Genomic DNA, 23,729 nt, shown 5'->3' with positions numbered 1-23,729 from the left:
GTTGCACGCAACGCCTCATGCAGCCTGGGTGACCATTCTCGCTTTGCTCTCAACGAACGCAAGAAGCACCGTGCTTCTACGCGCTGCTACCTGCAGCCACACGATTTAGAATGAAAACAGCTACCCCTTCCCACTACCCTTCCCTCTCTTCCCTTTCACTGCTGACATCCCGACAAAGAAATAAAGCAAGCAAGCAAGCAAGAAAGAAAGAAAGAAAGAAAGAAAGAAAGAAAGAAAGAAAGAACGAAAGAAAGAAAGGAAGAAAGAAAGAAAGAAAGAAAGAAAGAAAGAAAGAAAGAAAGAAAGAAAGAAAGAAAGAAAGAAAGAAAGAAAGAAAGCCATGTGGGGACACCTGAATGTTTGAAGAGGTTTGCTGCAGACCGAAGCTCGTTTGCTCGGCGCAGTGTGCGCCAGATATGGGAGGGGCTCCGGGGTGATATCCGTGAAAGCCACTGTGGCTCTTATTTCTAGTACACGACGCTGATCTGAAAACCAGGCACCATGGCGTAAATGGGAACGCTCGATATATCATAGCTTCAACGCTCTTTCCGGCGATTGAATTTCATGCTTGTATACTGCACTCGCCAGAATGTAATACGCACTGGTGTCCATGCCCATACATTCTCATTTGCTGCAGAAAGCTCGCCTCTTTGTGTTCCTTCGGATGGTCTACAGCTGGAAATGCTCCGCCATTTTTTTTACTCGGCGTTCGCCATATTTTCGACGCTCACACACGCGACTTCACGATTCTGAAGGTACTTTCAGTTGATGTCTGTCTCGCGCGGTTTGACTGGGAAGGAAATATTGATGCTCCCGCGTCAATAGAAAGAAAACTGTTTTCATCATCCTGGATTTCCTGCTCGGCGCAGGAAGTTTAGACTTGAGCGATAGCCTAACACCACGCTTGTACAATAGACTAAAGACTCCAACCTCGTTGTGTTTGCATGAGAAAACAAAACACAGAAAAAAAGCGCTTATCATCGAATAATGAAGAAGCGTAAGTCCATACCTTCGATAGGATAAACACCCACCAAGTCTCAAGAGAGAGGTCACGTAAGAAGACGCCACCACAAACCAGCAAAGTCTGAAATGCCGCTTCCGAAAACCCAGAGGCATGAACCTGATGCGTTTAAGTAGAAGACATATGCGAAAAAAGACTATTTCAATGGCTCTAGACATCAAAAACTTGAATAACTGCTATGTACTTTTTTTGTGAAGTTTTTATTCTATTTATTTAAGGTGGGGATGGGGGGGTAGAAGTCAGGAAATGGCGGCCTACAATATTGTCCTGGAGTGATGCGAACATCGATTAGTCATGCACTCTCCGATGTGACAAAGGCGTCGAAGTTGTGTGAAACACTCACCCGTTGTGGCCCATGAGCCACCTTGTCGTACTGCCGGAATAAGCTTGCTCATAATCATTTCCTCTCGCTCTCATTTCCATCACGCCACTCTTTTTTCTCATAGCATACGATGACCTAGCGCCATCCAGCGCATTTAGGATCGATTTGTCCCTCTTTATATATATGGTCAGAGCAAACTCATACGTGCGTTGTAACGACCGCACTAAAGGCGCGTTGTCATCAGGTGCACGTCATGCATGAAGCCCCTTTTCGGCTTATCGAAATGACCATTCGCTGATGAGGCTGAATGATGCTCGATGAGCAAGGGACGACTGCCAACCAGGTCATTGCCAGCGACGACCGTAAATGGTGCTTACCATTATCACGAGGCCTCATTCGAGATGTTCGTTACCTTTATGGGCAATGTCCGCCCCAGAAGGTAGTATGTTTTGTTTGTTTTTCTGTTTGTTTGCAGGGTTGTTTGTGAGGACCTGCGAACATCAAACGCAACATATGGTTATAGACATCATTATCTTGCAGGAATATCATGGTGTTGTTGTAATTCAATGCCTCCATCGGATTCGCAAAGTGTTTTTTTGTAATTTACATGTTGATTATTTTGCTATCCATAGCGCATGGTCCGTTTTTCTAATTGCCGTTTTCTTTCTTCTTACAGAATACATTGCTGTCAGATCAGATGAGCGCACTTTGATGGTTCGTGCTGAGTGAAAAAATCAAGTCATCGTAGCCAAACCAGGTAAAGTGCCTTGTTTTTGACTAAACCACAGGAAGAACAAGAAAAAACTTTTACACTTTGCTTTTTCTGCCCATTCATTATGTCTTTGTGAAATACTCAAACCTAAAATTTCAAATATCTGGAAGGGATACGAATGCTGGATCTAAGAGCCATCAACCGTGTCCCTTTTCTTTTTTTATGTTTTTGTGAGTGTGACTGTTCCTTCTGCGGCTATTTCATCCTATTTAACAGTTTTGTCTCTATTGTATAAACCACAAGTCACTGCTTCTTCGAAGGACTATTTTAAGGATCCTGTTGCCCTCTGCTTAATTCTGTATCATGCTGTGCCTCGATTTCATTCAAATGAGCTACACAGGTTAAATGTTCCCGTTAGTGAAGCGGCAGAACCGAATACTTTCGACACCTGTTCTGCAATCTGTGTGCTGCTTTGGTACGTAACTCTGAGGTCAGCCCCCCCCCCCCCTCCCCGAACAAATAAACATATTCTTGGAGTCTTTGTGCGCTTGATCAACTGTTTGTGCACACTCAGTTCTTTTGCCATCAGGGGCGCACGGCCTTTTTCTGTATAATCCCGCGAGAATTTGCTGCCTCCCCACTAGTTTCACATTTAGTATCTACGAGGAAGCGCCCTGTTTACGATAGAAAATATTTTCTCTATACAGTCGCACTGTACAGGCAGTGTACTTACATATATTAAGGAGATGACGATTTATAATATTTTTTTGTCGAGGCAAAACTTTTACTGTCATCACCAGTGAACCCCTGAAAAAATGCGAAACTACCTTATACACGCCACTTTTTTTTTCATTTTACTTTGTTGTGAAAGTGGCAAAACGATGATAAAAGCAGTGGGGTGCAGACAACAGAGACACGCACGCACAAATTTTCCTTTACTAAGCTCAAGCACACGCGCATTTAAGAACTTGTTTTTTTTTAATCAAATTTCTGAACTTCAAAGCAGAGGCTGCGTCTCTTCTGACATTCTCAGAATTCTTTCTTTAGTCTTCTGCATGGAACTCAATTCGAGTTGATTCCTAATTATACTGTGTAGTATAATTCTATCTATCTATCTATCTATCTATCTATCTATCTATCTATCTATCTATCTATCTATCTATCTATCTATCTATCTATCTATCTATCTATCTATCTATCTATCTATCTATCTATCTATCTATCTATCTATCTATCTACCTATCTATCTATCTATCTATCTATCTATCTATCTATCTATCTATCTATCTATCTGTCATGTGAGTTAGTGCTGTCAAATAAGCTCAGAGCCCACGCGAGTATAACAAAAATTAGTGGTCATGCATTTCTCTTTGTGTAGCAAAACACAGAAAAGAAACATCTTTGTGCGTACTCTATGTTATATTTCGACCTCATTTACAGGCCAGTATACTGGCGTACACTGGTGTCCACGAACACATCAAATGAAACAACAAGCAAGTCAACGTTGATATAAAATACGCGTGCTTCATAATGGCATGACGTTTCTGTACGTGAAATTCAATAAATTATTAATACAAAATTTCAAAACTAACGAACATTCAGTGCAGTGGTTCTGAAGTTAGGCCACGTTGGACAGTAGCGGCGGGGTTCGGGGTGGTCGAATCAATTCTTCATAGGATAATCAATATAGAATATAGGACAATGAGTACTATATGCAATAATACAGATATGATTTTCATAATGGGTCCGAAAAAATGGTTAGCCTTCTTTGTGCTTTGAATTTAAGTGCGAAAAGAAAACTTGAGGAGAAAAATTGAGGGAAGTAGCCTTTAAAATCGGCTTATGGAAATCAATTCCGCGTAACAGGCATAAGCGTGCGGATTTGCGGCGCAGTGATAAGCCTGATAGATTAGGTGCGTTTTTCACAACCATGACAGAGGTCTGACGGGAATATCTCCGTAATATGAAAACGGTCAGAGCGATTCTAAAATCGATGGTAAGAGTGAAGTGGCATTGTGTTTACCATGAATGGTTCACCACCATAGAACGCTTTCTCTGCGGCTGATGGTAACCCGGCATTGTAAGAAACTAAATAAATTGCTGAGGTTAGGAAGGAGTGGGTGAATTATTATGGAAGTGCCCCTTGTCTGCTTGCTTCTCCATCGATTCTGCTTGCTTCGTGTCTCTTAAAGAGCCCTGAAACACTTTTTCAAGTAATCTTGTAATCTTGGAAGTATCAGAGCTTATTTTTTTACGATTAGAGTGCGGCAAAATTATTTTAAATGCGAAGCTTTTTTTAGTGAACTTCGGCAACTTTGAGCATATACATCTATCTAGCCGCTTGCGTTTGGGTGCTGGCCCGCCGCGGTGGTCTAGTGGCTAAAGTACTCGGCTGCTGACCCGCAGGTCGTGGGCTCAAATCCCGGCTGCGGCACCTGCCTTTCTGATGTAGGCGGAAATGTTGTAGGCCCGTGTGCTCAGATTTTGGTGCACGTCAAATAACCCCAGGTGGTCGAAACTTCCGCAGCCCTCCACTACGGCGTCTCTCATAATCATATAGGGGCTTTGGGACGTTAAACTTCACATATCAATCAAATAAATCAATGAGTTTGTGTGCTCTCGTGGTCACGCCCTTCACCTGGTGTAAACCAAAACTAGCAGGAAGGGGGGGGGGGGAGGGTGAGATGGTTTGACGAATATAACGCGCTGGTCAAGACACAAGTAATGTCACAATCCCGTCGCGTGATATCGAACACTTCCCGCCAGACAGTGGCACATACTCACGGGCAGGTATGTGCTGCTGGTATGCAGGTATGTGCCACAGGGGATTGACACTTAGTATCCAACAAGGAACGACGAGAACACACATGAGAAATTTGAACGTGCGAGCGTCCAGAAATAACCGACATCGCTAGCGTCGAGCCGACGAATGCAAAAAATAAATGTCAGCATCTCAGCTGGAATCAAATCGAACCTTTCTGCGTGGCAATGAAGCATTTTATCACAGAGCTATGCCAGGTTTCGGAACTACTTTTCAAATGAACGCTAATCTTCGTGAAACACCAACATGGGTTGTAGTACTGCCTACCCAATTTTGTAAACATTACATATGCGCCTCTTTGCTACAGCGTTCACGTTGGGTTAACGTCAATTGTGATTAGTTGCTGAAGTTCATTCATGTGGCAGCTTCGAGGGCCAGTATCTTCGCGAACATCAACGCTTTATATAGGCTTCTGGTGTTTCCAATACGCATGTTCCACTTGGCGTCATTGCGCAAGTGGAAACAGCTAGTTATATAAACATCTGCAACTCTTCAACATAAGTCTGTGCGTGCAACATTTGTACATATATTTAGCGTCACTTCACGACGTGTCGCTCAACAAAAAAAAATGCAACACGGTCACCTTCCCTCCGCATGCTTCACATAACGTCTTTTCCCAGGTATTTAGGTCACAGAAGTATACGAACACAGCTTCAGGGTTTTTTCGCCCTATTCATGCGCTTTTCCACCCTGTCTGTCTGGACCAATGCGCTCGAATCTATAGAACGAGTACTACGAGAATACCGCCGCGAGCAACTGCGCAGAGCGGACCATCTCAGTGGAGGATTACAAAAGGTAAAGAAGCTATATACGTAAGCGCACGTGATGATTTATTTTTTTTTTAAACACGATTATTGGCGCTTGTGATATGACGCGCGCGCTAGCGTTGCTATACTTTACAATTTTAGCCTTCTAAAAAGCGCGGTGGTAGCACCCAGTGGTGGCCGCGGCAAATGTGCAGCACCACAATGCTCGAATTGGCGGGATTCGGTGCGAGCTCGGTCAATACCGAGTGCGCACTGTGGAATTTTCCTGGGTTAGCTTCACCACGGGATAGCAGCGCAGTTCATAGAGCCCGATGTCAAGCGACTTAAGTTAGAGATAAATGCCAATCAACGTCTCGTGAGGCGGGTAAAGAAGACAAAGCGTCAAATGGCAAGCCACATCAGTCATTTTGGAAACGAGGACATGTATCGATGAGGACTACGGTAGTAGGCTCATGGCTGGATGAGTTCAGCCTGATTGTGGCGCGAGGTCTTTCAACCATTATATAGTCCGCACGAGCTTCATGGCGTTTGGACTTGGCGCTGGATCTTCGTAAGGTTTTGGTTCATGCATGATGCATGCAACAGTAACCTAAAAAAAGAAACTAGGCTCAAGAGTGTGCACTACCGAAGAGGCTGTGCGGTGAAAGTTTTAAATGACTATTCGATTGTGCTAGTGAGCACTGAGCTACGCAGAGAGGAGTTTTCGTCTCCCAAAAACGTGTCATTCATACGAAATTTTAAAACAAAATTTCGGTTACTTTAGCTAGACGAAATCGAGCAGCCGCCTGCCGCATCAAGGAGAGAAAGAAATGGGCTTTTGCATGGAGTGAGTGAAGCACGAAAAGGAAGTTAGCGCCAAATCAATAGGGTGCTGAACTATGTAAATTGGGAACTGTGTATGGTTCCCCACCTCTCTCCTTAACACAAAAAGAACTGTCATTTCTTCGTGTTACATGAGAACTGTGTTTCATTCTGTTATATCCCGTAATTCATATTCACACGCTGTAGCATCTGTATTTTTCTTAAGGTTTGATTAGAAAAAAAGTGGCAGATTTCACGAACTGTGGGAATCGATGATATGAGAAGCACGAATGAGAACGCTTGATAGGTCACTTTAAAATCTGCACAACGTTGCGAGGAAGACGGACGTAGTGCACAGTGAACACAAGTAGAAATGTTATGCGCACTTATGTATCCAGATAAGATGCAAGTATGTTGTTTACAGCCGTGTAACGACAGCACCACTAACGTTGCGTGCCATCATTCGCATGTTAGGACTTGTAAGTCATTTTCGCAGTAAGGTGACGTCACTCGATGCCTACTAAGGTGTATACGAAGCTGGTGAAGTGGCTGCAAGCGCACCATGAGTGTGGCTTGTAAATTATGCCGTACATGATTTCCATGTCATGATTATCAAGTTTGCGCCTGGCATTTCTGTTAATCGCCCGTTCACATCACGTAACACCAAATTTGGTGCAAGTGAATCTAGTGAAGTGGTCACAAGTGCAGCATAAGTATAGCATGTAGTCATGTTTTTTATGACACACCTGTCATAAATATATGTGGACGTGTCATTTACCTTCGTCGGTCGTTCGTGTCTCGTGATACCAAATTTGGTATGCGTAAAGCCAGCGAAACAGCGGCGAAGGCACCATGAGCGTGGCATGCAGTTATGTTCTTAAATAACACGCATGTCATCATTATCATGTTTGCACCAGTCCTATACTTTCGTCATCCATTAACGTCACGCAATGCCAAATTTGGTATACGTGAAGCTAGCGAAACGACCACGAGTGTACCATGAGCGTAGCATGTAGTCATGTTGTTACATGACAAACATGTGATGATTTCCATGTTAAGGCCTGTAACTTATGTTTGTCATGCAGTCATGTGAACCATACTAGCTTTGAAATATGTCATGTGAACGAAACCCCCACAAGAGCAGCAAGACCATGACATATAAATCGTGACATTCATGGCAACCATCTCATGATTTTCATGTTATGACTACTCACTTGTGTTGGTCATGTAGTCATGTTATTCCATACCAATTTTGGTATCAATACCATTATCGAAATGGCCAGTAGTGCCAAAAGCCGTAGGCGGCAAGATAGATAGATAGATAGATAGATAGATAGATAGATAGATAGATAGATAGATAGATAGATAGATAGATAGATAGATACAACTTTCCGATTCAGCCAAATAATGAGAGCCTTCCCATCATGCATGCATCGCGTTAGATCGGCTTGTAACTGTATATTTATTGTGTTGCGAGGCACTGCGCTTGAACCCGTAGTTAAATGTCCTCCTTGTAGCGCAAAGAAAAAAAAAACACGACGTGGCGCGCGAAATGCTGTCAGCCTGTGTTGACAGGAGCTTGCATTTCTCTATTGACAAGAGCTGATAAACATTTTAATATAAATGCTTCTGTCTCTCTCATGTGCTAGTGATCCTAAATTAAATTTAACCCACGTTCTTTCTCTTGAGCGCCCATGTTGTGATTTACAGTGAGTGGCAGCCAGGTCAAACCTCGGTTCTACGCTATGTTCGAGCAAACTTTTGGCTGGCTTTGAGTAAACGCGCCGTTTTTGCCTCAGCACAAAACAGCCACTGAGATCGTGGTCCACCCGGAAAGAAAAAAAGTAATAGAAACATTCTGACCACTTTAACCTGATTTACGCAAGCTTCATGCATGCAAACATACATAGTGTACGCTGATGTTGACCGACCCCTCAGGTAGCACCACTGCTCTAAGGCCAACGCATCTCTGACGTTATAATAACTGCGCCAATGGTGAGCGTGCTGCAGATAAATATTTTTTAGAGCTTCAAAATGAAGCGCCACATCCCTAGCCAAATTCACAAAGTTTTTCTGTCATAGGAGCGTTTCACCACTTACAGGCCACCCTCTGTGCACGCACGCATCGTTGGAATTCGCTGGAGTACACTTTTATATGCAATTGTGTGGACTAACTACTTTCTATATAATTGTGTTTCCTTGTACATATGGTAGATAATAGTAAGACCAGGTGAGAGTACAACTGCTACCAGTTATATATCGACATGTTACTTGTTCCCGCAACACAAACAATGTCCGTCTCAGTGAGTGTAATGTGCAAGTGATTGAGTACATTGAACGGAAAGTTGCTGATCTGCTCGAAAGGCAAACCACTTAAAAGAAAATTGCACCGGCTATCGTAGTTCGACAAGAAGCCTTTACTGTAGAGCAAAAGATACTGTTGTTGTTCACCTATTAACTCTGGACACTATCTCCAATCTCCAGCTTGGTCCTCCTCTATCGCGCATACCCCAAGACCATGCCCCACTACATTTTTTGGACATCCTCCGGTGGGAGGGGACCAATGCAATCGATCTCATTTTATTTCTTGTTTACAACTTTTCTACCGGGAGCTCCACCACGTGGTCAGTTGCAAGACTTATTGAGTAAGTTCTGAATACCCCATTTTATTCGCGACACCGTCTCCTGAAAGCCGGCGATGCGTTTTCTTCGTGCACTTTAGGAACGTCGCCGACACGAATCTGTGATGAAGCTTGGCCCATGCGGTGTTACAATGATCTGAGGAGATCTCTAATGGAAGATAATGTGTCTTGCGAACATTAGTGCGGCAGCGATGAAACGATAGAGCACGTTCTCTGTCACTGTCCTTGTTTCAACGTGCAAAGACGACAGCTAGCTGCTGCGTTAGCTCGTTTTGACGAGAGACCCTTGTCATAACAGTCAGTGCTTGAAAGGCGACATAATCTGTCTTCGCACAGAAAGTCAGTGAGGGCCTTATTGAACTTTTTGCGTGGTAGTGGCCAATTTAATAGGCTATAGCACCCCAGCTCACTTTTTTGCTTTTCTTTTTCGCGCTTCTATATCGTTTTTCTCTGTATTTCTCATGTTTATTACTCATTCTCTCTTCCCTTAGTACAGGGTAGCAAACCGTATGCTCCTTTTTTTGGTTGACCTTTCTGCCTTTCTCTCATTATATTCTCTCTCTCTCTCTCTATCTAATGAATACGCATTTTTTCAACCACACGAAAACTCCATGTTGAAACACTTCCCGTAGTAAAAACGTTTTTATAGCCCAACACGAGTCAATTTTTATGCTGTAGTGCTCGCCTCCGATAGGGCGATAGCGCGTTTTCCAAGCAGGAAGAGCACCAGAGTTAAAAAGGTTGAAACTCGTTGGGGTTGTCCACTAGGTGGGCTTGCGGTCTGTTGTTAATATAGGCTTCAACTTCGCATAATGTTCTCGTGGGGCCCTCTGCATATAGGATTTAGCGCCCCAATGTGCGCTCAAAAGCATCTCTGGAGAACAAGTGCCCGTAGGATCCGTCCCACCAAAATGCTCTTTCGGGAAAAGGTATTCACTGTACCCGTGCAGTTGTGGCATACTTTTAGAGTGCAGGTACCAGCGCTTTAACACCCTGCGCTCAGTGACGAGAAGTCTGAGCATTGTCCAAGTACATCCATTGATTACACCTCGACACGTGCCGAATCTACGAAAGGCAAGAAGCGCCTGGTTAAGTATGGGCTCGAGGTAGCCAGCACGAGTCATGGCATGAAAACTTCAGAAATGATGCCACGTTTGAGTTCCCGGTGTCGCGCACATGAAGCAGTCGATGCCGAACAGGGAAATCTGAGCCTCTCGCTTTCGCGCTTATGGTACCACTAGGGCAGACACTGCCGCAAGTCGTCGTTTTCTTCAAATCAGACATTGGAAAACGCAGTGTTTACGGTTTTCCGTCCTTTCAGCAACCAGAATTTTTCACGCCTGAAGTTCTGTCAACGTGAGCTAGACTCCACGATGAAGAGCATGGGCATACTCCCCCATGGGAGCACGGGCAGGTAATTGAACGATCAGTGTTAAGAAAATGTGCTGAGCAGGCGCAGAAAAGTGATGCCTGACGTTAGTAGCTGGTTTGAGAAAGTACACGTCCCTACGAACACACAACAGTCCCTCTGCACTTACGAATGTAGTGAGACGAAGTGTTAATGACGTTGACAGCAGCTGTTTTTTTCACTCGCGAAATTAGATTTAGGTTTTGAAGGACTGACATTTCAGGACTCGTAGCCAGTAACATTTGCTCCGCTGCAGGTCGAAAACTTCTAAGTTGTTAACAGTGGAAAGAGATCCTTCTCAACGCGTTGTGAACGAACCGCAACGCGAGTGCTGTGACACGCAATAGCCCACTGGGTGAGCTAAAGTTTTTCACATGCACGATTCCATTTCACAAAAAATAGTTGCGTAGACCATTGTATAGTATAGCTGTTTCAAATAGTGGGTCAGTGTTTTTTATTGCCTTGAAAACGTCGTCGTGCCTCAAAACTGGGATTGAAAACCATGTTCTACTTATAACTGAAAGAAAAAAAAGGTGCCCATGTCACCACTTGTACGATTCCAGGAACACTTGCTCATACACCGCGGCTGATTAATGATCGGCAGGATCATAGGGGTGGCTAAAGTGCGTCCAACTTAGATTTCAAACGTTGAAAAACTTGGTTTCGCAGTTGCTGACTTATAGACCCCGATCTCTTATCTTACTTCGGATCCAACGAAGACAGCCTCAAGAAGTGGCAGTGTATTTATGTGATAGGATTGCCGTACTCAGATGATGCAGGTCATAAGCTTCAGCCGGAGAAGGCACGTTGTCTTCAGCGGTGAGACGCGAGTCCTATAGATGAGCAACCCTGTGACAATCGTAGCGTGGGCAGAAAGTGCATGCGCGTAGATGCACGTGCCATAAGCCTTAGAACTGGCATTTCAACTGAACGAAGTTTGCATGTCAGCTGACAGCGGTGGGCTACATCTTTCCGAAACATGTAGCGAGCAACATGGGCATAGACACATGGCAACATGGAGCTCCAAGTGTTTCATAAATGTTTGGCTTCGTATGGTAGCTTGACATCCCACGCATCAATCCGCCTCCAGATATCTCTGAAAAAAAGCTTCCCTATTGTGTAGTGAAATCATGAAGATCCAATGTAATCGTAGACCATAACTATATTTTGAAGTGAATTGCTCTTTGTGACTGGCTGCTTTTTGCAAAGGTGACCGTGGGGTGTGCCGTCAACGCTTTAGTGTGAGGGCTTTGCGCTCTAACGGCACTCCCAGAATTTTTATCAGGTGATTTTATTCTGCTTCACTCTCAATGGCAACGTTATCCTCAATAAACTACTGTGGTTGCATGTCACGGAGCACCATGACAATTTCCGCAGCTTCATACAGACATGAGTGAAAACTTTTCGTGCTCCTTTGTACACTGTGATGGCTTCTTCCGTAGTTGACGCGCCAGTAATAAAGTGATCCACACAGAAACCTTTTTCGAGAAGGAAGGACCACTGTAACTGGAAATCAGTCCCAAAAGACGCTGTATAAGGACTTAAACTGGCATTGAGCTAAACTGTACTTGCAGCGACAAAGGCAGTGCCAGGATCTTTCTATGTTGGGACCTGTTGCTGTTGAAGCCACAGAAATATTAGTAGGTGAAGTCATTCTGGTCCGACGAGCATTTGGAGGTGGAATATTTGATTTCGGCAGCACAATTTTGTGACAACTGAATGACAGTAATAACTGCACTTCGTCGGCTCCAAGCCTTGCTCCAAGCCTTGCCCCGTAATAATGGCACGTAGTGTTATAGCCTCTGCGTGTCGACATATCACAACATGATATGGCATGTTGTATATATTCGGTCCACCAAGTCGCCTTTTTGGGATTCGTGGCCGTCTACGAAATATGTGGTGATGGCCCTCTAGTAGGGTTTTAGCACTTCAAGTAGTTCATGTCGTTCCCTGAATCGGTTCAGTTGCAGATTTTGTCAGAGTGCTGCAAGCTGCCTGTTGTCGCAGTGGGAAGAACTGCCACTCTGCTGAATCATCAGAGCCACTTGGTAACGTTAAGCTTGTCTGCTTGAACAATGCTTCATTGTTTCGCATCCTGCATTGTCTCGTCAAAACTGATCGTATCGAGTCGCGACATAGCTAATTCGTCACACTCCAGGTCCGAGACACCAGCTGACAAGAGGAGGGCATGCGTTGCTGTAGACTCATAATGCGAGCTTATTGTCTGCACAGTTCACTCAGCACCCGTTTCCACCAACGTGAGCCGTTCGTTAACCTCATCAATCTTTGCGGTAGCAACCTTCCAGTACGCGTCAGAACCAATCATTGAGCTTCTGTCCCCTGGGTGAAAAATTTACTGGTCGAATTTGTCTACAGCGCTGTTAAGGAGTGGACTCATTGCGGTGAGTAGTTGAGGCATTTCTAGAGCTTGTAACGTAACGGCACTATCGTTGAATCATACACAAATTGTGACGCAGAGTCGTGGATAATGATACCACGGCTTTGTATTTGCGACGTTAATTTACTGACGATACCTTTTTTCGTACCAAGCGGATGTTTCTGTTTAAATTACTTGTTATCTAAGTATACCCCTGCATCGCAGTGTTCGTTGCTCCTCACAACCGTGTGTTCATAAACAAATGCAGTTCACAAGCCGACTATTCAAGAGTGCAGTGCACTCGGCCATGTAATGAACTTATGCAGACCAGTAACTTTCTGAAGAAAAAAATACTACACATTACAATGTTTGTGTATGTGCATATGGAATCAAAGCCATGGTTTCAGAATTATAAATCACCGAGTAAGATGAGAGAAGACCGCCGACTCCACTCATCTGCAAGGGACACATCTTGCAACGCCGCTTCATGCTTCGTGGTTCGTCTGCCAGATGGCGCTACGAATGGAGGATTGCTGCGAAGGAGAAGCGCTGCCCTCGAACAGAGCCCGGGGGGGGGGGGGGGGGGGGGCTCCGTTCGTCGTGGCAATAGCAACGGCACGGACGCGCTCTACGACATTCTTGGGTCTACTCGCCTATCCGTTTTGTCGTCTGCTCTGCGCATGACTTACGTCTACTACCAATTCTTTCCTTTAAAGCGCGTAGTTATCATCGATGTTATCAGAAGGAATAACCCAAATGTATCGTTTTACTTTTTTATTCTAAACAGGCAAAATGTCTGACGTCTTTAACGTGCACGTACCACAAAGAATTACAAAATGGCACTACAACGTACACAAACTTAATACATGAGGCAATATAGCAAAAAAGTGAGCGTAGATCTGGGCACATAGAGTCTCTGTTGTTGCTTAGAGCAGTAAAGCTGCTTGCGCCACTAGGTGCCGCACATTGTTCGTTGGAAGGCGCACTCAAGCTGTCGTCTTTTCTTAGATTCTCGCCAGGAGACCCGCTGAAAGAGTCCTCTTGTAGACAAAACGAAGAGTTTTCATTATCTGGCCAAAGGAAGGCGCCCACTCTGTATGCGGTTGTAGACAAATTGATGTCCTCTCGCTATTCGGCCCCTGCATCTGTTGGTTCCTCCTGATATTCAGCGTCATTGAGTTGAGTCACGCTTACCGCAAAGATGAAACGAATTGCTTCCTTTTGAAGTCAAGGCATTTTCTTCGCGTCTAGTGGAACGTTTCTTTTGTGTTCGCTGAAGTAGCTATCAAACATGAGGGGCTTCTCGAAATGTCGAGATCATATTTTGTCCTTCAATTTCAGGGGTCGCATGCTCACGGGTACTTTTTGACGCCACTGGTTCAGTAGCAGCGGATCAGATGGCGCCGCGAAGTGCGGAATCTTCTCCCACCCTTTGCGATAACCAGACTTGCAGCCGGGAACATAACAATTCATTGCCATCTATCCGGCTACTCCATGTCTTCACACACAAATACGAAAACATCTTGTCCCTTTAAGCATGAATAAGCACATTCCAAACATTTTAAACATAGAGTGTAACACGGAAATGCCCGGCCAACACTGCCTCTCAGGTGTCCAGGCGTGGAAAGCAAGCGTACGTCTGCTCTGCCGTTCTTTTTCAGCAGAATTTTTCGCCCGCTTTGTCTGAATATCTATAACAGTGTTTCGCATATGTGTAAAAAAAGCGGTACGATGCTTTTATTTTGTATTTCATAAGGAGTATGCATATATTCGTTTTGTTATGTTGTCATACTGAGGCAGCGGAGCAAACGATTTTCTAGAAGACGAGACCCTCCGCGCTCGCCGCTACCTGCCGCCGTAGAGTTTCCTAATATGCACTAGAGAAACCTCTGGCGCTGGGAATGATGGGTAGTAGACAGATTTGTCTAATCTTCATACTTCTGGCCTGCTTCTGGCTCCGTGTGTGTTCGTGTGGCTTATAGCTGTTTTTTCATGAAACAAAAATCAGCAACAGTTCAGCGGTTGTGCTTCACCACCTTATTATTTTAGGCTTACCATTTCGAATCGAGTCACAAATTGTAAACAATTCGTTCTCTTTCAAAAAGAAAAAAACCGAAACCAGCAATAAACGAATCCGCAAGTGCGATTAGCCGCCTGCAAGTACGAAGACTGGGCAAATCTGTGTACTACCCATCATTCTCATGGTCGCTGAACGATCGTAGCGCCAGAGTCTTTTGCAGTTCATTTTAGGAAACTCTATGCCTGCCGTCGCTGCCGCTGGTTTCCGTCAGTTCGCGCATGCGCTCATTAGCGCAGCGGTACAGATGGAGTTACGCGTTGTGTACGCACCCAGAGAGGAGAAAGCACGCGTGAAAGCAGGAAGATGAGGGGAAGAGGAAAGCGAAGGAATGAGTTAGATCAGGCGCATGACATGTTGCGGGCTTCGCAGCTCTGCCGTGAGGCGTCGCCACCATCGAAACGACGACAGCGCTTCGCCGGCGGCCGCAAACACAACCTCATCTAAGCCGTTTTTTGACAATTTCATTTGTAAGATTTGAGAATGATACAATTAGAAACTGCTCCTCATTTTATTTTCAGCATTTGTAAGCATGAATAGTGTGAACGCGTAAAATATTGGAAAGGGGCCCTCTTTAGCTGGCTGTGCGAACGCGAAAACAAACAGTCGGGCCGTACTGCTCGTCAAAGGCATGCGGATACGTTGATATAATTGCAAAAAGTTTGCCGAATACTGTCAGCGAGGTGTTACGACATCTTCAGCTACAGAAGTGCTGGAACGTTATCAGTATATCTTTACTTATTGCAGTGAAGGTTTCGTAGAGTGCGATGGATATATCAGCCAGCGCTGTACAGCTTCTGTGCTCCAGGCATATGCATTGGGGCTATGCGTAGTACGTACCTTGTTTGCATATGAACGCTGCTGCACGCATATTATTCCCTGCTGTACATGCTGAAACATTACTTATGTGGCCTTTATTTCATTTAAACATTCACTGACTAGCAAAAAACAATTTATTTCTGCAAGTTTGTGTGATCAACGTTGTCGTTTCGCTCGGCCTGTATGCACCATCACTCACTAACTAAAGTAAGTTGCCTGGACCTCACTTTCATCTCACGCTCGTTCGCCAGCAAAGTGCACTAGTTTTCGGATTTGGAAACAAGGGGTAGTGACCACATCCCAACGTACCTGAAGATTGGCGGCTTTCCAAGTCTCAAGTCCTCCAGAGCCGTCCAGTGCACCGATTGGCAAAAATACAAGTTACTCATGGAAGACTATGTTGGCGCCTCACCTTTCAACCTAGAGGACGCAATAAAGAGTGCCCTACCGTCAACGACGCGTGCTTCCAGTGAGCTCATCTCGCACTGATATGGACATTGATCTTGAGAAACTCCGAGCGATTCGTCGTCGTGCAGAACGATGTTATAGACGCACGAGGTCACTTGATGATCTGAGAGTGGCCAGACGCACACAAAAGAAAATACAGCGTCACATGGACAAGTTAGACAAGCAACGATGGGTATCTTTTGTTGAGTTTTTGGATCCCAGAAAGCCTCTGTCACTAATCTGGAGAACTGTCCGGGGTCTTCGTACATTCATTACTCAGCGCTACCCATTAAAATCTCTGGCACTTCACTTACGCTGCGAAGAGATTGATGTCGAAGATTATTTCTGTCGAAGCATTGCCTGCGGCTCCAATTCAACTGGGACGAAGACGCCCGACTTTTCTGTATCCTCACGTGATCCCCGAATGGAGATTTCGTTTTCAATGGACGAACTAAAGGCTGCGCTTGCTTTGTGTAGACGTTCTTCAGCGCCAGGACCTGACGGCACCACTTACCGCGCTCTGTGTCACCTAGGAGATCAAGCTTGGACGGCACTCTTGCAGCTGTACAACGACTCCTGGCAAACTGGCATGGTTCCACAGTAATGGAAGTCAAGTCGCCTGATTCCACTTCTCAAAGCCGGCAAGTCACCCTTGGACATTTCCTCTCACCGCCCGGTTGCCCTCGCGAGCTGCGTGGGAAAAGTTATGGAAAGGATGATTTTAATGAGTCTGGAATGGTACTTAGAGTTCTACGAAATATATCCAGATGCCTAGTCTGGGTTCAGACGAGGCCGCTCGTCAATTGACAATGTAGTTGACTTGGTGACATATGTAGAACACCAGAAGGCCTGCAAACGGTTATCTGCTGCTCTGTTTCTTGACGTTAAAGGGGCATACGACAATGTCACCCATGAAGCCATTCTCAGCGCACTAGAAGGAGTGGGTTTCGGTGGCAGGATATTGTCACGATGAGTCACAAGTACTGGGGGATTTATTGAACGACCGGGTAGCTAGCTCTAGGACGATGCGTCAGTCGTGGCTGTCTCTCGAGCAGAGAAGAACGCGATCTTCTTTTTTCCTCCAGATTTAGAGCCGCTCTTGCTGCCAACCCACTACGTGCTGGCGGCATTATCCCCCCTTCCGAAAAGAAAAAAAACAACAAGTACCAAAAAGAGGAAAGGAAAGTACATAGCAGCACCGCGATGCTACTACATAGGCACGTGAAAAAAAAATGGAAATTCGGATGAAGTGAAAGTAAAAATTGAAGAGCGTGCCAACATAGGAAACGTCAATGAACGAGAAAGTAAGTTCACAAAATAAACAAAAAAAACACAAAGAACGCTGTACGGTAAAGGAAAAGTTACGAACAACGCGCAATAAATGGCTTCATGCGCAACACATGAACGACGTCCGGCCTCAGCCGTGTCCTGCTCCGTGCATGGGGTGTTGAGTCCGGAACCACTTCGTAGTTCACGTCACTGACGCGGCGTAACATTTTATATGGGCCAAAGTACCGGCTCAGCAACTTTTCACTAAGGCCACAGCGGCGGACGGGCGTCCACACCCAAACTTGATCTCCGGGGCTGTAAAACACTTCTCTGTGGCGGGTATTATAGCGTCGTGCGTCTGCCTGCTGTTGCTGGCCGATGTGCAGTCGCGCGAGCTGCCGGGCTTCCTCGGCACGCTCTGCGAATTCTTCGGCGTCTGTTGCCAACTCGTCTTCGTCCTGACACGGTAGCATTGAGTCTAGCATAGTCTGCACTTCGCGGCCGTAGAGAAGCCGAAATGGCGTGAATCGCGTGGTCTCTTGCACGGCGGTATTATACGCGAAGGTCACGTAAGGCAAGATCCGGTCCCATGTTTTGTGCTGTACGTCGATGTACATTGAGATCATGTCTGCGAGGGTCTTATTCAGTCGTTCAGTAAGTCCGTTGGTTTGCGGGTGGTACGCAGTTGTCCTTCGGTGTCTGGTGTTGCTCAGTTTGAAAACTTCGTCCGTAAGCTGCGCCGTGAATGCCGTCCCTCTGTCCGTTATTACACTGGAAGGAGCACCGTGTCGTAACACGATGTGGCGCATGAAAAATTGTGCTACCTCAGAAGCCGTGGCTCGTGGGATCGCCTGGGTTTCAGCGTAGCGTGTCAAATAGTCGGTCGCGACGATCACCCATTTGTTGCTGTCCGCAGACATAGGAAAAGGCCCGAGAATGTCCATGCCGACTTGGTCGAACGGCGTGCAGGGTGCTTCAATGGGCTGAAGCAAACCAGCTGGCTTAACAGATGATTGCTTTCGGCGCTGACATTCCCGACAGCTCTTCACGTACTTCTTGACGCTTGCCGAAAGTCCTGGCCAATAGTACCTCTCGCTCACTCTGGCAAGTGTTCGTGAGTAGCCCAGATGACCGGATGTGGGTTCGTCATGGCAAGCGAAGAGGACGTCGTCTCGCATGTCTCGGGGAACCACCAGGAGGTAGGCACGGTTGTTCGAACGAGCGTTCTTCTTGTACAGCACACCATCTCGAAGGCAGAACGACGGCAACGAGCGGAATAAATGACGTGGTATGATTGTGTCCTGGCCCTCTAAATGATCGATAATCGGACGAATCTCTGCGTCATCCCGCTGCCGTTTACTCAAGTCTGATGAGCTAATGGCGCCCAGGAAGCCTTCGTCTTCCTCTGCTTCCTGACTGCCGACATGAAGGGGCGCGCGTGACAGTGTGTCAGCGTCTTCATACTTACGGCCGGACTTATGGACGATGGTGACGTCAAATTCCTGCAGCCGCAAGCTCCACCGTGCTAGCCGTCCTGAAGGGTCGCGCAGGCTTGCCAACCAGCAGAGGGCGTGGTGGTCCGTCACTATCTTGAAGGGACGACCATAAAGGTACGGGCGGAACTTGGTGATTGCCCACACGACTGCGAGGCACTCTTCCTCCGTAGTTGAATAATTCGCCTCAGCACGCGATAGAGAGCGGCTGGCGTAGGCTATCACTCTTTCGATGTCTTCTTGACGCTGAATGAGCACTGCACCGAACCCAATGTTACTAGCGTCGGTATGGACCTCCGTGTCAGCATCATCGTCGAAATGAGCGAGAACGGGCGCTGATTGCATGCGCTGTCGCAGCTCATCAAAAGCTGCTTGTTGCTCGTTTTCCCAGACAAACGGTGTGTCGTCCCTTGTGAGACGAGTCAGAGGTTCTGCTATCTGTGAAAAGCCATGAATGAATCGGCGATAGTAGGCGCACAAACCAAGGAAGCGCCGGACGGCTTTCTTATCGACAGGAGCTGGTAATTCGGCAACAGCGGCAAGCTTGTCCGGATCGGGACGGATTCCTTCGGCGCTAACTACATGTCCAAGAAACTTTACTTCTTTATAGCCGAAGTGGCACTTTTGTGGCTTTAGTGTGAGGTCCGCCGATCGGATAGCCTCCAGCACGCTGCGCAGGCGCTGAAGGTGCTGCTCGAACGTGGCAGAGAAGACCACCACATCGTCAAGGTAGACAAGACAAGTCTGCCACTTCAGCCCTGTAAGGACAGTGTCCATCATTCGCTGGAAAGTCGCCGGCGCTGAACACAAGCCGAAAGGGAGTACTCGAAATTGGTATAGGCCGTCTGGAGTCACGAAGGCTGTCTTTTCGCGGTCTCGCTGATCTACCTCGATTTGCCAGTACCCGCTTTTGAGATCGAGAGAAGTGAAATAATGGGCACGACGAAGTCTATCTAGCGAATCGTCGATACGCGGTAGCGGGTACACATCCTTTTTGGTCACGTTGTTAAGCTTTCGGTAATCGACGCAGAAGCGTAGCGACCCGTCCTTCTTTTTGACAAGCACGACTGGAGATGACCACGGGCTGTTGGATGGTTCGATAACGCCATCGTCAAGCATCTCGCGAACTTGCGTACGTATCGCTTCACGTTCGTTAGCCGACACGCGGTAGGGGTGCTGGTGTATTGGGCGTGCGTCCTCGTACGTGATGATCTTGTGTTGAGTGATGGACGTCTGGCGGATCTTCGAGCAACTTGCGAAGCAAGACCTGTACTCGAACAAGAGCGCTCGCAGCGCAGTCTGGTTATCGGTGGACAGATCAGGATTGATGTCAATGTTGCTCATTGATGTGTCTGCGTTATCCACTACTTCTGACGTGAGACAGTTGGTTACGTTTGCTACTTCGTGGGCAAACGCTATCGAAGTGCCACGGAAAAGGTGTCGATGCTCGTTGCTAAAGTTGGTAACGAGCAATTCAGATCGGCCGTCACGAACGTGTATTACACTTCTCGCTACACATATGCCTTGCTGCAGGAGGTGTTCTAAATTTGTCTCGGCCACCACATCGCCATCGCTCAAACCACAGCATGTTACGTCGACTAGAACACTGGCTCGGGGAGGAAGCGTCACGCTCTGTTCAGAAACACGGAGTACGTCGACACGCATTCCGTCATCCTGCACGTTGATTGCTCGCTGGGCTGAGAACGTGACGCGGCGCTCTTGCAGATCAATGATAGCTCCATTTTCCTGTAGAAAATCAACTCCCAGAATGACGTCACGGGAGCATTCACGTAGAACAAGGCAGCTTGCTACGAATGTGTACCCTTGAATCTGTACTCTAGTTGTGCAGGCACCCAGTGGAGTAACGACATGGCCACCAGCTGTCCGAATCTGCGAGTTATGCCATGGTGTGATTACTTTCTTCAGCTGCGTTGTCAGTTTCCCGCTCAGTATGGAATAGTCTGCGCCGGTGTCCACTAACGCATTAACTACACAACCATCAATTGTTACTGCTATGTCGAGTGAAAGCCGGCTATCCTTTGCTGCAGCAGGTGATGTCGGACCAGTTTCTGTACAGTTCTGCGTCAATAGGAGGTCTTCAGCGCTTCGACGTTCAGCGACCCCGCCCCCAGAGGTCGCTTCGGCTAGTTTTCCCGGCGGGGGCTGGGAGATCGTGCGGTAGAATACCGCTGGGGCGTTGATGAAAATCGCCTCGGTGATGGCGAGCGCGACTGGCGCCCGGTAGACGGTGGTGCATGCTGCTGGGAGAGGTAGTTTTGGATGTCGCGTGGTCTCTGACCGTAACGGGGTGGCGGCGAGTACGCAGAGAAGCCGCGAAGCCCAAGACGGCGATATGGGCACTGGCGGTACAAGTGATCAGCTTCTCCGCAGTGAAAGCACAGAGGCCGGCGATCAGGTGTGCGCCAAACATCAGACTTTCGAGGAGACGTGCGCCGATCGTCGATGTACTGAACTGGTTGCACTGAACGATGGGCGACAGAAGCACCAGGGACAAAGGCCAACGGTGGTGGCGTGTACGTGCCTTCGTAGTACGGTATGTGCTGCGCTGACTGTAGTGAAACAGCAGGAGCAGGATGGACGAATAATGGCGGCGTTGCAGCAGGGCGTTTCAACGCTTCCGCGTAGGTTGTCTCACGGCGGTATTCAGCAGGAGCTGGCACAGCTGTATCATGAGGCAAGGTGTCCCGGAGGGCCTGGTGCAGCTCATCCTTGATCACAGTTGCAATAGAGTTGACTGTAGGATAGGTGTTACACCAGCCTTTTGTAACTCTTCACGTACTATATCACGGATGAGTTCACGTAGACAGTCGTTGTTGGTTCTAGTGGCGGTGAAAATGTCGGCAGTAGACATGCCACTGACTTGCCTGTCGTATTGGTTGGATCGCTGCTGCAGCATTTTTTCCATTGTCACGGCCTCGGACAAGAACTCCGCGACCGTCTTCGGAGGACTTCGCACGAGGCCGGCAAGAAGCTGGTCCTTGACACCGCGCATCAAGTGACGCAACTTCTTGTCCTCAGTCATTCTTGAATCGGCCCGTCGGAAGAGGCGCGTCATGTCTTCGACGTACGCGGTAACAGTTTCGTTTGGCGACTGGACGCGGGCAAGAATAGCTCGTTCAGCTCTTTCTTGGCGGTCAGTGCTGGCATATGTCTGCAGAAGTCTACGAGAGAATTCGGGCCACGTCGTCAGCTGCTCCTCCCGATTTTGAAACCACGTGCGAGCCCCGTCTTCGAGATAGAAGTAGGCACGACCCAGTTTCGCCGCGTCGTCCCACTGATTCAAGTTGGCTACGCGCTCGAAGTCCGCCAACCAGTCCTCAACGTCTTCGCGCTCCGTACCATGGAACGTCGGCGGTGCCCGTGGGCTTTCCAACGTATAGCGGTTCGGCGACGTGCTTCCCGTGCCGGTTGCCAAGGTTTGTACCGAAGTGCTGGTCATGTTTGTTGACGTGGTAGGAGCAGTATCGTTGACTTCCGGAGGCAATCCCCTGATTCGGCGGCTGGTCCGATGCACGGGAGTGTTGACTGGCACTGGACTCGTATTACGGCTTCCTGGGGGGGTCTGCAGCATCCGTGAGGCTACCCAGCACCTTCCACCAGTTTGTCACAATGAGTCACAAGTACGGGGGATTTATTTAACGACCGGGTAGCTAGCTCTAGGACGATGCGTCAGTCGTGGCTGGCTCTCGAGCAGAGAAGAACGCGATCTTCTTTTTTCCTCCAGATTTAGAGCCGCTCTTGCTGCCAACCCACTACGTGCTGGCGGCAATATATACGTGGGTTCAGAGCTACATACAGAATAGATAATTTCACGTGCCGACAGAGAATGGCCCGACACCCGAGTATTACTGCAGCCGAGGAGTCCCGCAAGGCGGAGTGCTAAGCCTGACGCTGTTCAACCTAACACTCATTGAACTAGTTGGCAAGCAACCAAGCAGTGTACGACTTTTCATTTATGCTGATGACATCTGTGTGTGGACATCAGGTGTAACTCGACTTCAACTTCGCGCTCGACTTCATTAGGCAGCATCAGTGACATCGTACCACTTACGCAAACAAGGGCTCGAAATCGCAAGTGAGAAGGGTGCAGTCATGGCTTTCACCAGAAAACCAATGTCCGCTTACGGCATATCAATTAACGGGCAGTTGGTGTCATGCAGCCGGAGACACAGGTTCTTGGGAGTCGTAGTCGACCGAAACCTGTCATGGACACCCCACGTAAACAACGTGAAAAAGCGGCTGACTACCATTTGTCACTTATTCAGGTTTCTTGCTGGGAAAAGTTGGAGAATGTCTGTCGAGTCTATGTTACAGCTGTACAAGGTACTATTTACTGGATTCCTGCGGTATAGCCTACCTGTTATATCTTACACGTGCAAAACGAACCTGTGCACAATCCAAAATATTCAAGGCCAAGCTTAGGACTTGGTTTACCCCGCTGTGCATCGACACCTGAAACAATTGCCATTGCACAGGACTACTCGATCATGACGCACATCACCATTGAAACGATGCGTACGTACCTCAGGCAACATGCTAGGAATCCTTCCCACCACTAGGCAACCCTCGCTACTGAGAGGCCCCACACAAAATTTAGTGCAATTGTCTGTGCACATCGTGCGTCGTTTACGTCAGGACCTGCTGAGAAACTGGTGTATCCTCCGTGGTGCCTGACACTTCCCCAAGTATGTGTTTCAATTCCAGGAATACAGAAAAAATCAAATTTGCCTTC

General features: G+C 47.1%; 1 long non-coding RNA gene across 1 annotated transcript in view; it reads left to right on the top strand.

Annotated features, from left to right (window-relative positions):
* Window positions 1–23,729, top strand: part of LOC142776283 (uncharacterized) — a 367,738-nt gene that overhangs the window by 241,408 nt on the left and 102,601 nt on the right. Inside the window, exon 2 of the long non-coding RNA XR_012887419.1 lies at window positions 2,020–2,100. This is a non-coding gene — a long non-coding RNA (uncharacterized LOC142776283). The remainder of the gene's footprint in view (window positions 1–2,019; window positions 2,101–23,729) is intronic.

The sequence above is a fragment of the Rhipicephalus microplus genome, chromosome X, assembly GCF_043290135.1.
Source record: "Rhipicephalus microplus isolate Deutch F79 chromosome X, USDA_Rmic, whole genome shotgun sequence".
Taxonomy (NCBI): domain Eukaryota; kingdom Metazoa; phylum Arthropoda; class Arachnida; order Ixodida; family Ixodidae; genus Rhipicephalus; species Rhipicephalus microplus.
This window is presented reverse-complemented; position numbering and strand designations above follow the sequence as displayed.